Below are 13,370 nucleotides of genomic sequence, written 5' to 3'. Positions count from 1 at the left end.
TAAACTGAGTCAGGCTCAAGAGCCAGGTGCTGGCTATGGCAGTGCTTCTTGCTTCCTAGGTAAGGAGGTGACATAGGGAAAGAAAGCACAGCGCCTAGCTTGGACTACACAGAAATGCTAACTTTTATAATTATTATTCATCTTCTTTGTATACTTAGTAAAGTTATATAATTGTTTTCATATAGGTCATGCACATTTCTTATTAAGGCTACTCATGAATATTTTATGCCCTTTTATACTTTTATGCATGGGATATCCCTATTTCCTGTATGTTTTCTCATTGGTTATTATGGAATGTAGTGAAAGCTATTGACTCCCTTCTACTGTGTAGCTAAAAGAACCCAGCGGCACATCAGGACCATTTAAAATATACCTCCAAAAAGTAATTTTTATTAGGTTTCATGCTCTTTTAATATCAAATGAAGTTAGTAGGTAGGTCATGAAAAAAAATTAGAGGTTAGAAAAAACATTTTAGAGTCTTTTTCCTTCAATTAAAGAGGAAAAGAAGAGGGGGAAATGTAAAGAAAAATAATACACTCAGTTGGGGATAGTACCCAAAAAGCCACAGAATATTACCCCCACCCATCAAAAAAGCCTACTTTATTCTGTAGGTCCTTTTTAATGTAATACTTTAAAACAGTATTTACAGTTTTAATTGACTAATTTTTTTCAGTTTTATTGAGATATAATTGACATCACAATTGACACTGTGTAAGTTTAAGATGTACAACAAAATGATAGTAAATTGTTTAATGTCTTCCCACCATTTGGAGAATTCTGAGAAGAGCAAACACTTCCTCCTACCTACATGTTAGCATTTTATTGTTCTTGTTAATCCAATCAGAATAAGGAGGGAGCTATTTCTTCTGAAAAATTGACGTCTCTTTAATAGCCAAGCACGGCACTTTGGGGTGTGTGTGAAGATTTCCTCTTGGGCAAAACATTCGAAGTATGTTTTTTATAGAGTAAACATATTTTAAGGTGACTGTGTCAGCTCTCTTGAGAACATTTTAGCACCAGGGAAGGTATTTCTGTTTCGGTGTCACATGACTGGTCTGCCACCAGTCAAGAGGCCAATGGGTATAGATGCTACAAAGAAGAAAAAAAGGAATATTAACCAAAGGATTTTTTTGCAGAAGGTATGAGCAGGTAATGGAACTTTTTTTTTTTTAATTTTTATTGACTTATGGTAGTCACACAGAGAGAGAGAGAGAGAGAGAGAGAGAGAGAGAGAGAGGCAGAGACACAGGCAGAGGGAGAAGCAGGCTCCATGCACTGGGAGCCCGACGTGGGATTCGATCCCGGGTCTCCAGGACCATGCCCTGGGCCAAAGGCAGGCGCCAAACTGCTGAGCCACCCAGGGATCCCAAGGTAACGGAACTTAACAAAGAAAGATAATTTATTTGATCACAACTGGGGATTTCAGGAGCGCAAGTGGCTTCATGAGCAGCCAGATCCAGGGGCTCCAAGAATTACAAATCTCTCAGGATGCACAAAACTGGGAAGAACCCTACCGTCGGCCTCCTCACTTATTTTTCTCAACGGTAGACGTGACAAGGGTCTGCAGGTACAAGGAGACAAGTGGAGGTGAAACTCTAGCAGAAACTCATGGCAGCAAACCATGAGCGGTGGCCTGGGGAACTGGGAAGAGGATCTGGCCTGTGGGCATGTCCGGCTCTTCCACTGCCCTTCAGCTTGATCAGATTATCTGCCGCCTGGTGTGCTCTCCTACCTTGTGCTAAGCAGTGTGCCGTCTCGAGCAACGCCTAGACTCCAGCCATGCCAGTGACTGGTTGTAAATCAAATTAACTAAGGAGCAGAGTGTTAGAAAGTTCTTTTGGGCAGCAATCCAAAGGCATGGGCTCAGTCAGCTTCCCAGTAGTGAAACTATTTCATCTCCATTTACCTGACCTCTACATTTATTTCTCAATTTACTCTCACTCTAGGTGAAGAGGGTTATTATATTTTGGATCCCTAAAAATTCCATCAGTAGCATCATCAGAACACTCTTTCCATCTCTCAACAGTGCTTTCCTCCGTATGCTGCATTCTTGGGCAGATTTTCTTCATTTTTAAGTAAAGATGGCAAAGTTCAAGGTTCACATTGATCTCACAGGTCACAATTTCTGTGAGAAGAAAGGAACTCTTTCATGATAACTCCTAGCAAATAGCATGGGGAAATTTTTCGTCAGTTTAGCTTGGGTCATGTGTCTACCTCTAGCTGCAAATGGAGCACCCCGAATGGCCACCCCTGTGTTATTGGGCTACTCCAGTGCTGCAGCATGGGTACATGGCTGGTGACCCAGCCTCACCCAACCATGCAGGGCAAGGGTGTGGAAAGAGACCACACTCACATGCAGACGGAACACACAGTAACTGGTTTATTCTCAGTAAATTGCTAAGGAACTGGAAATGCTTTTAAAAAATCATTTTTCTTATTATTATTGGTTGCCAACTTTGGCTATCCATGGAACCACCTGGGGAACACACGATCCCAGACCAATTAAATCAGAGTTTCATGGGGTTAGGACCCTGGCATCAGCATTTGTATAGCTCTCGAGGTCCTGCTGATGTGCAGCCAAGGTTGACAAACATCATATCATATGTAGAGCATTATTTCTTCATCTGGGGCCAAGTGAGAATGGCATTGATCTTGTTCTGCGGCTAGCTTTACTTTGTTATGCAAAATACGAAGCATGCAAGGGAAAGGAGGTTCTGGGAAGATGGAAGTAACAGTGACAGAGTTTTTGAATTTTTCTGTATTTCTGCATCGAAACAGAACAACTAAACAGAAAAACCAAAAACGCATGAATAATGTATGCAACCAAACTGGGCAAAGATATTCCCACAGCCCACGAAGTAAAAGCAGGTGATGGCAAACCACAGACAGTGTCTGCATGAAAAGATACAGAGATAAAGCAACCGGGGATCTGAAAGAGTGAGACAACGAGGTCCACAGAATAGTAGGTTTGAGGTCACAGCTCCCTTCCAGGGCAGGGCCCCAGCCCGAGGAGGAACTCCTGGAAAGGGAATCAGATTGAACAGATCAGGGTCGATAAAAAATGAAGGAAAGAGAAGGTCATACCAACATGGGGTGGAGGTGGGGGTGGGGGGACAGAGTCAAGAACTCTTCCAAACAAAATAGTCAACTCCAAAACATGGAAGGTGAATCACTAAACTTTAAAAAACCGTTATCTTTGGTAGTAAAATCTCTGAAATTTTGCATTTCAGCTTCCTAGGCTTCTTCGTTTGTTTTTGTTGTTGTTGTTGTTGTTTTAAGATTTATTCACTTTATTTGAGAGAGAGAGAGTGGGGTTGGGGGGTGGGGAGAGGGGCAGAGAGAATCTTAAGTAGACTCTACTGAGCGTGGAGCCCAGTGTGGGGCTTGAACTCAAGACCCTGAGATCATGACTTGAGCTGAAACCAAGAGTCAGAAACTTAACCAACTGCACCACCCAGGTGCTCCATGCTTCTTGTTATTTAATACTTTTTTTTCTTTTCTTTTTTTTTTTTTTAAGATTTTACTTATTCATGAGAGACAGAGAGAGAGGCAGAGACACAGACAGAGGGAGAAGCAGGCTCCCTGCGGGGACCCCGATGTGAGACTCGATCCCAGGACCCCGGGGTCACACCCTGGGCCCAAGGCAGACGCTCAACCCCTGAGCCACCCAGGCACTCCTTATTTAATACTTTTTCCCCTGAGCATGTACTGCCAGAAGAGCAACCATGTATTTTGCGATGTGTCTATGTTCCCCAAGCCATATATATAAATATATATTTAAATTAATTATGGAAAAATAGTACTCTTAAATACGGGCACCTGAACTAGCTTAAACATCCCGAAAGGCAGTGCAGGTGGGACCCACCTGGAGCCCACCAATGTGAACCTGATATCCGGGATACCCGGCACCCCACGCCAGGTAATCAGGGAGGGAGGGGGAGCACTCCAAGGCTGACCGTGTGAAGACAAGCCGCCCGAGCCGTGACCTTCCACTGCCGCCGTGGTATCGCTTAGACATTGTGAGAGCAATGAATGCTAACGGAATGAAGGAGTCTCCAGTAGGCATGAAGGTCGAGTGGAAGAAAACTTTGATCGGTTGTTTTAATGAGCCTCAGAAGTCAAGTAAGCATTTAAGGAAAATGAAAAACCTAGAATGAAAATGATTTAGAACGCTGAATCGGACTTCTCTGCCATTGGACTCGACTCCGTTTCAATGACCCTGAAGGGGCAGCTCGGTCTTCGCAGTGACCAACACGAGACACTTGATGAACGTCCATAATTTCTCACCGTTGGTGGCGTATCAGCCACGATTCCAGCCTCCTCACACCCTCGGAGCAACATATTAGAATGCAAGCGAGAGATCCTTAAGTCCCCTTTACTTAGAGTACTAGGGAACATCTCAGGAAAACCCAGCACAGCTCTGGTCAGTAGCCATGGGGTGGTGAGGGCTTTGGCAGGGGAGCAGACTCCCATTTGCCTGGTATTCCAACCACTGCCTCGAGTTTTATCTCCAGGTAAATGGTTTTACGTCTCTAAGCCTCATTTTCTCCATCTGTAAAATGTAAAATGGGTTTAATAACTGTACACTTGCTGTTGATAATAAAATGAAACGACAAACGGAAAGTATTTAGTGCAATCCCAAAATGTGGACTAGTAATTATAATAATAATAATGTCCAGGAACAATCTCAATATGAACGGCAATACAGTAGTAGGAGGGGAAAATGCCTCTGGAAACTAAATGATCTAAACAGTCTGTTTTTTTTTATTTTTATTTTTATTTATTTATGATAGTCACAGAGAGAGAGAGAGGCAGAGACACAGGCAGAGGGAGAAGCAGGCCCCATGCACCAGGAGCCCGACGTGGGATTCGATCCCGGGTCTCCAGGATCGCGCCCTGGGCCAAAGGCAGGCGCTAAACTGCTGCGCCACCCAGGGATCCCTGTTTAGCGCCTGCCTTTGGCCCAGGGCGCGATCCTGGAGATCCGGGATCGAATCCCACGTCGGGCTCCCGGTGCATGGGGCCTGCTTCTCCCTCTGCCTGTGTCTCTGCCTCTCTCTCTCTCTCTCTCTCTGTGACTATCATAAATAAAAAATTTAAAAAATCTTAAAAAAAATAAAGTTCTTTCCCTCCTTATATACTTCCCTCATCTGGTACTCAGGCTGGTAAGTCACTTATTAATTTTTAAAAATTATGAGTGCCTGCCCTGGATAAGGCCCATGCATATTTGATGGTAAGTAGTATTAGGTTTTCTTCCGCCTTCTTTTATTTGCACATTATTTAAGTCTCGGGGTTCTCCTCAAAGGATCATTTTATAAACTTTTTTTTTTTTTTCATAGTAGTCACAGAGAGAGAGAGAGAGAGAGAGAGAAAGAGAGAGAGAGGCAGAGACACAGGCAGAGGGAGAAGCAGGCTCCATGCAGGGAGCCCGATGTGGGATTCGATCCCGGGTCTCCAGGATCGCGCCCTGGGCCAAAGGCAGGCGCCAAACCACTGCACCACCCAGGGATCCCTCAAAGGATCATTTTAAAACCCACATCACCCCCTGATGGGTGGCGGGCGGTGGAGGCAGCACACTGGTGCCTCGGAGCGGCCGGCCGCGGGGTTAGGCCCCTGGGGTCCGGGGCCCAGGGCGGGTGCTGGGCCACAGGTTCGCCCACTGGGGGCAGGAAAGCCAGAGTGCGTCTCAGCACTGGTGTGCGGGGCTCCCCGGGCCGGGCCCCTGGGGGACGGGCCACCCTGGCTGAAGCCCTGGAGTCGGGGCAGGAGGGCAACCGGCCGCTCCCTGGACCCCGAGGCGAAGGACGTGCTCTGAGTCTCTCTGCCAGGGGGCCCAGGCCTGCCGGAGACTAGGCTGAGAACCTGTCCTTCGTGGTGCGAGTTTACTGTCCGCGATCTTTCCAGTCATTTTTGCCCACAAGCTGTTGGCCCCGAGAATTATTTACATTTTCGGTACAAGTGCTCAAGCCCCCTCGGGGGAGTCCAGCCGCTTATTTACTTCCTTCTGGCAGCTTCCGTGGAAACGGCTTGGCCAGGCTCGCGGAGCCGTTGAACCAAAATTAAGTGACTTTGCAAGAGCAGCACCTGCCCCGTGCGCCAGGCCAGCTCGGCTTCTCCTCTGCCCGGGCTCCTCACGGGCCCCAGCCCAACGGGCCCATGTCCCAGCCTCCCCGCTCTCTGGGTGAAGCCAACCCCTAACAGGCTGGTTTGCAGGGTCGAGGGCCCCACTCACCGAGCAAGCAGGGCGCGAGCTTGGCCTCTCCGGGCCTTTTCAGATAAGCTCGTCCCTGTAATCATTTAGCCCTTTTCTTGTTTACAGAGAAATATTTAACAATATTAATCTGCCTCGTCCCCCGTCTAAAACAGGATACGCCGAACAGGAAGCAAACCTCCCCTGATGGCACGTGGTCATCAGTGGGGACTGACTGGTGGGTGAGCAGCACTCTGACGCCCAAGAGCTGGCGGGTGGGGGGACTTGCTTGTCCCAACATCCCAGCTGCTGGCTTCCACCTTTATGCCCCTTCCCTCCCTGTCTGCCTGCCTGCTGCTAACAGCCCCTTCCGCCCCGCTAACGTGCTATTTCTAGTCCACCATGAACTGGGAAATCAGATAAGCCCGCTTCCTAGAACTGGAAAATCAGATAAGCCCGCTTCCTAGAACTCGAGGCCTGACATAATGTTCTAGGAACAGAGTGCGTAAACTTCAGCGCGTACTTGCCCATTAGTTAGGATCCTCTTGGCTGCAAATAATTGAAAACCTTGACTCCTCATGGTTTAAGCAAGACGGCAATGTACCGTGTCATAGAACAAAGAGGCTCCGGGCGGATGGAGTCCAGGCACAACTCTCCACGTCCCAGTTGACTTCTGCGTAATACTACCTGGGCTGCTTTCTTCCACCCTGGGCTTCATCCTCCAGCTGGTCGCAATGCGGCTGCAGTGGCTCCAGAGGCACATCCCAGACACAGCAATGTTCCAAGGAAGAGATGTTCCAAGAACATCTCCTTCTGTGTCTCTTGCAGGAGAAGAAACCTTTTCCAGATCCCCCCACCCCCCTTCAGCCAACCTCCCTCGAAGGGCCCACAGTTGCCTTGCCCAAACCAACCACTGACTAGGAGGCTAGAACCCACAGGATTGACCTGGGCTAACTGGCATCCACCCTGGGCCAAACCGGAACTCTCTTAGGAAAAAGAAGATAAAAAAGTAGACATTGGGAAGGGAACCGACAATCTGTATGCTAGGAATTGAAATTTTCTGTCTGCTTATGATTTTTAAGCAATTTCTGTAGATTTGCAACTGTGTCTATAATTAGTTCAGATTTGGAGCAGATCACTTTCAGAAAAGTGCAGTGTTGTTTAAATTAAAATCTCATGGTTATAAGAAATATGTAGTGAACCACTAACTTTCAGGCTACATGTGCCCATAAATGGAGACAAACTTTGGTGGTTGCTTCTCTGTGAATATTATAGCACTTAAATGACTCCACCTAGAGAAAAAAGACCACACAGGTTATGACAAGGAGATGTTCAGAGGAAGGAGCTGTTGGGTGAGGGGAAGGGAGGTGCTGTAAAGGTGACTGGCACGTCACAAAAGACTGCAGGCAAATAAGTGACAGGAAGATCCTGGCAGCCAATATTTCTTTGTGAGGCACATTAAGAAGGAGGTCTTTTCTTTCTTCCTTTTTTTTTTTAAAAGATTTTATGTATTTATTCATGACAAACGGAGAGGCAGAGACACAGGAAGAGGGAGAAGCAGGCTCCCTACAGGGATAGGAACCTGATGTGGGACTTGATCCCGGGACTCCAGGATCACGACCTGAGCCAAAGGCAGATGCGCAACCACTGAGTCACCAGGTGCCCCAAAAGGGGGTCTTAAGACCTAGGCCATTTTTAAGGGTGTACGCGGCCATGGATAAATTAGGCAAATTTATTTATATCTTTTGTTTCTTTTGTTGCAGATCCAGAAAGCCTATCCCTAGATGAGGGACTCAAATGGGCATCTCTTCAATTAACACAGGAATCTATAAACCTGTTCTTCCAGAGCAACTAATGGACCCCTCTCGTTTATAGAGTTCAAGCTTCCAGAAGACCTCAGCTCTTCCAAGTGGTCCCTGACTCTTCTCCGCACCTCCAAGTGGGATCTGATGTTATTTCTCTTTGCTACCTTAGCGCTCTGTGCACACTTCCGACGCCACACTTAGCGCAATGCATTATAACCTTTGATTTTTGTCTTTTACCCTAAATTCCAAGAATCTTGATAAAGGAACCAAGTTCTACTTATTTTTGTCTCCACGGGGTCCTGGTGCTTAATGATTATCTCTCAGGAGGATGGATGAATGGATGGATAGAGAAACTAAGGAGCAAAGCAATCAACGACTTGTCCCATCCTACTCAGGAATTTAGCTGTCTAGCTAGGATAGGACGCTAGATTCCAAGGCTATTTTCCAATCCATAGATCCACTAGGTCTACGCAGATGGGGTTTGTTGTTCTTGTTGTTGGGGATTTTCTTTCTAAATAGCTCTCGTTATAGCTTAGTTACGACTCTAGAGGCAGGACCCCGGAATCACAGCGTCAGGGGGTACAGGGCTTTAAGAATAGCACCGTGGCTCAAAAAGACTTGTTATAAACAACGAACAAAAAGACTCTAAATTATCTTCTCCAAGTCACCTTTGCACACCAGCCACTTAGGAAACTAAACTCTAAGCCTGCCCCGTGCCCTGCTTCTCATCCCAATATGTACAAAAGGCAAGATGCTGTGAACACGGGCGTCATATCCACCGGAAGCCTCCATCATTCATTTCAGCTTTGCGACAACTTCCCTGGAAACTCAACATCTTGAAGCATGACGTCTTTTGATTGCAACGTTTTATTAGTGTCCCTTCAGATTTTAATGAGATCCCAGCACACTCTTTCTTTGCCTTAGAACCAGGTAGAAAGTCTTAAGTCAGTTTTAGGCAGAGCAGCCTCGAGGCTCGTTATGGACTCATTGCTCACCTTAAGTAATGGAAAAGGAGAAGAGCTTATTCTCGTTCTAGTTTCCAGTTTGACCAACATCCCGTCCCAGACCTGTTGGAGCGTCTATATGCCTCACCGAACGTAACTTGCACTTGTCTCTGAAATATTAAGAGCAAGCCATTATACCGAGGGGCGGGCATGTTCTGGAAGGTAGACTGACCTGGCTTCAGACCCGATGAAAGCATCCTCTCCGCTTGAAGATAATTTAGAATTATTAGCAGATCAAGCCCTGACTGGCGATTCCAAGATGATTCAATCTCAAACAGCAGCAGTTAATTTGACTGAAAAAAAAAAATGGAATTTCACCAAATACAATTTGACCAAATATAAAGTGTACTTAGGTGTTTCGTTTCAAGGTAATTTGGTCAGTAGGAAAATTGGTAAAAATAATATTTATGTGAAAATGATTAAGCTACAATGACTGCTTCTTTTAGCGTCGGTGGTCTTGATATGTGCGCCACGAGGTGACCTTGTAGCTCTCTGTGCAACGTAAGCATTGTTATCTGACTGCTATGATTGGTTCCTTTTTTTTTCTTTTAAAGCTAAATTACTTATGTTCTTTGCTTCTGAAAAGCAAAGTATCTTTGCTACTGAAAAGTTTGGGGAAAAGGATTGTTCAGGGACAATGGAATGGTGGAAATGGCCAACAAAAGTAGATGAGGTTAAAACAATGAAATATCTACGAATAGGGGAATTCATTGAGACAGAATTTTCACACATTTTCTTCAATGCTTTAGCTTATTATTGAAGTTCTTTTGTTAATTTTCTCTTGGTGTGAAAGTAATGTTACTCAACAGGTACAAAATCAGAAAATATGGACATGTGGGATCCCTGGGTGGCGCAGCGGTTTGGCGCCTGCCTTTGGCCCAGGGCGTGATGTGGAGACCCGGGATCGAATCCCACGTCGGGCTCCTGGTGCATGGAGCCTGCTTTTCCCTCTGCCTGTGTCTCTGCCTCTCTCTCTCTCACTGTGTGCCTATCATAAATTTAAAAAAAAATCATTAAAAAAATTAAAAAGAAAATATGGACATGCAAAAGGACACATTACGGACACTCATAAATTCACCCGTTCAATTGAAACATTGAAACTTTGAGTTATTTCCTTCCAGGACACACACACACACACACACACACATGTAGGTAGTGATGAGAACGATCTGCAAATTGGTCCACAGGAGACAGGCTGCAGGATTTCGCACAATTACTATACTTGACCTGTGCCAAAGTGAAAAAGAAATGTGATTGTTATAAGAATCACATTATTATCCGTCAAAATGTATTTGTTAGGAAGTGGCAAAAAGTTTCCTGTGCTTAGGTCTACGAGGAATTCTATCGCAGGGTCTTTTCAAAGTGGGGTATCAAGTGATATAAGGGTGAACATCCTCAGTGATGCCCTGACTCTAAATAAAACAATGTCCTGTAGAAGCAGGACCAGGATCTGGATGGGTAGGGAGGGCAAAGCAGTAGCTTTCTTTAATAGTCACTTGAGATACTAGATACATACTTTAAAGAATTTTTCCTGTATTAGAAAGGAAGTCCAATTGTAGGGATGAGTAAAGAGTGTTTCAGGAAATATTAGCATATCTGCCTTGCCAGGAAGGTTTAAAAATAAATAAATATAAGACAAGACAAGCAGAGGTGATGCACAGGTCAAGACAGCACAACTATCGGCCAATGCAGATGAGTTTTGAGAAGAAACGGAGCAGCGCAGTGTTTTCTTAACATGCGTGACACACTCCATATTGCCAAATGCCACCTGCACTGCTCTTTTATTGCCTTCTTATTTTAGTCTGTTAAAAAGTGGAGGAAAAGCCCAGCCTGTCTTGAGCAAAATCAGAAAGTAGCATAAGCTGTGTCTCCTATTTGCTTCCTCCTTGTAACTCTCTCCTCCCCCGGCTTAAAAGAGCCTTGCAACTAGACTGAAAGAAGGGAATAAGAGCATTGAGTGCTGTATTCCTGAGGCCCAGCATTGCTAGAGGGAGTCAGGACACAGTCCTGAAGACTGACGGCCCTGGGAGATGTGGAGCCCAGGAGCTGAGCTAACCCCTGCCAGTGGCCAGCCCCAGTGGAGTGGAGGTGGCCTTGCGTGAGCTCCAACTGGGAGAGAGAAAGAAGGACCTACGTGCTTCCTTTATTCACAGGACCTTTCTCTGATGAGCAAAGGGCAGAGAGGGGGCCTGTTGGCTCTGTAGACTCCCAGGCTTCTCATGCCCTGTCACCCCAAGAGATCCAGTCCTTGCTTGGTATTTACTTACCCTGTACTACAAGGGAGATTTTAAACCAGAATTGCCCTTACTGAGGCTGCTAGGAGTCTCTCCTGGCATTTGTGGATTTGGGGAGGGAGGGTGTATCAACTAAGGAACCAAGCCTCCTAGGGACAACCCTAGGACTTGGAGCCCAGCTCTCCCAGTGCAGCTGGTTCCCTCTGTCCTCACCCCCTTGTCTATTCTCTCTCTGCCCCAAGATGCCGAGCATACAGGATTCATGGTCCCTGTGACTTCTGCCTGTGCCCATGCCCCTCACCTCCTGGCCCCTCCCTGCATGTCCAGCCCAGGCATGGTATCATAGCCTCCCTGTCCAGGCTGGTCGGCACTCAGCCCCCAGACACTCGATCCTGGTTCTTCTGAAAGTGGTTGGGCACAGCTGCAATGGAGGGGAAAAAAAAAAAAAAAGAAGTGAACCAAAGAGCTTCAGTCATGGGCCTTGCAAAATGAGGAGGGAACAGGAAATCCTATGACCTGCTGATGGCAGATCATGACGTCCACTTCCCTCATAATTCAGATTCAGATAAGGAGGTAGAGATCTCAAGTGACTGTTCCAGATTACACATTTGCTCATTGCCAAAGTCAAGATTAGAATCCAGTTTATGCAAATACCACCCAGTTGATGTGGCTGTCTCCCCCTGTCAGGTCGAGACAGGAAGAAAACCATGATCTTTCCAGAAATGCTCACGCTGATAGGAGTTTGGGGCAAATACTGAGAAAGCTTTACACCGAAACTATTTATAGATACTATGAAAGTAACGAAAGTCCAGATTGATTTTTTTTTAAGCTTGCCTTATTCCTATAAAATATTAATGGGGGTTATATCCATATAGGGCAAAACATTTTATGAATATCATTCACTAGTGTGAAATATTGATTGCATCTTTATAGTAGCAGTCAAACTTCACCCTAGTTCCGCTTGCCTTCCTTCCGGAAATTAGGCATTGTTTTGATAAACATGGTCAACCGAAAATATTCCTTCTATATCTGTCAAGTTGATAAAGGTTTTTTTTTTTTTTTTTTGAGGGGGGGACATCAGTTTCTAGGAGTGGAGCTGTTTTAAAATAGTCCCTGAGGTCCATACAGCACTTCCTCCGTTGTCCTCCCTGCCTAAAAAAGTCACCTGCTGCTAATCAAATGACTTCAGTAACCAGTCCCATCACACAAGTGTCTCACACGGAAGCGTCCGCTCCTGGTGGGCCACCACGATGCTGGTCCCCGAGCTTGCCATGGAGACGAGGTAGGAGCAGGGAGCTGTCGCAGGAGACGAAGCTGCAGTAGGCTGAGTGGCAAGAAGAGAGCAAAGAGCTACGAGGACTCAAAGGAAGGAGGGAACACAAATATTTGTTGGGAAAAAAATGTGCTACAACGAGTGAGAGATTCGGGAAAAACCACTGTGGAGGTAGATGCATGATATGAGCATGATATGAGGGATGGGTAGGACTGGGAAAAAACAAACAAACAACATTCTTGGGCTTTGCTCTAGAGCACAAACATTCAGAAAATACAAATATTTAAGATACTGATTTTTTTAAAGGATTACGCAAGATACTTGAATTTAGTTTCTTCTAAAAACACTATTTTTTTTTTTCCATTGCGGTAAACTTCTCTAAGTTCCAGGGCCCAGCCATTTTTGGCAGCCTTCTAATGTGAAACCAGCCTGGGGACCCCAGCCTCTGTGTCCTAGACACTACGTCCCCACTCCCCCACTCCTACCTCCATAGCTCACACGGAGTCGTCTTCTGCGTGTGTGCTGAAGACGGTGTTACCTACAACTTAATCCACTGATTCAACAAATATTTATTGAACATCTGCTCTGTTCTAGACATTGCCAGGCGCCAGGAATAGAAGGGCAGATACAAATCATCAGGGAAATGCAAATTAAAACCACGATGAGCTATCACCTCGCACCTGTTAGGATGGCCGGTATCAAGAAAACAGAAAATAACAACCGTTGGTAAAGATGTAGAGAAAAGAGAACCCGTGTTCACTGTTGGTAGGAAGGTAAAATGATGCAGCTGCTGTGGTGAACAGCATGGGGGTTCCTCAAAAAAATTACAAGTTGAATTACCATCTGATCCAGCAAACCCACTTT

At 45.7% G+C, this 13,370-nt stretch overlaps 1 long non-coding RNA gene across 1 annotated transcript; it reads right to left on the bottom strand.

The window, feature by feature from the left end:
* Positions 1 to 410: 410 nt before the first annotated feature.
* Positions 411 to 13,091, bottom strand: LOC119877911. The gene is made up of 3 exons (XR_005385083.1): positions 12,992 to 13,091; positions 8,991 to 9,292; positions 411 to 1,089 (listed from the first exon to the last, which is right to left on the bottom strand). It is a non-coding gene; the product is annotated as an uncharacterized LOC119877911 (long non-coding RNA).
* Positions 13,092 to 13,370: the final 279 nt, after the last annotated feature.

The sequence above is a fragment of the Canis lupus genome, chromosome 37 (genome assembly GCF_011100685.1).
Source record: "Canis lupus familiaris isolate Mischka breed German Shepherd chromosome 37, alternate assembly UU_Cfam_GSD_1.0, whole genome shotgun sequence".
In the NCBI taxonomy this organism is placed as follows: Eukaryota; Metazoa; Chordata; class Mammalia; order Carnivora; family Canidae; genus Canis; species Canis lupus.
This window is presented reverse-complemented; position numbering and strand designations above follow the sequence as displayed.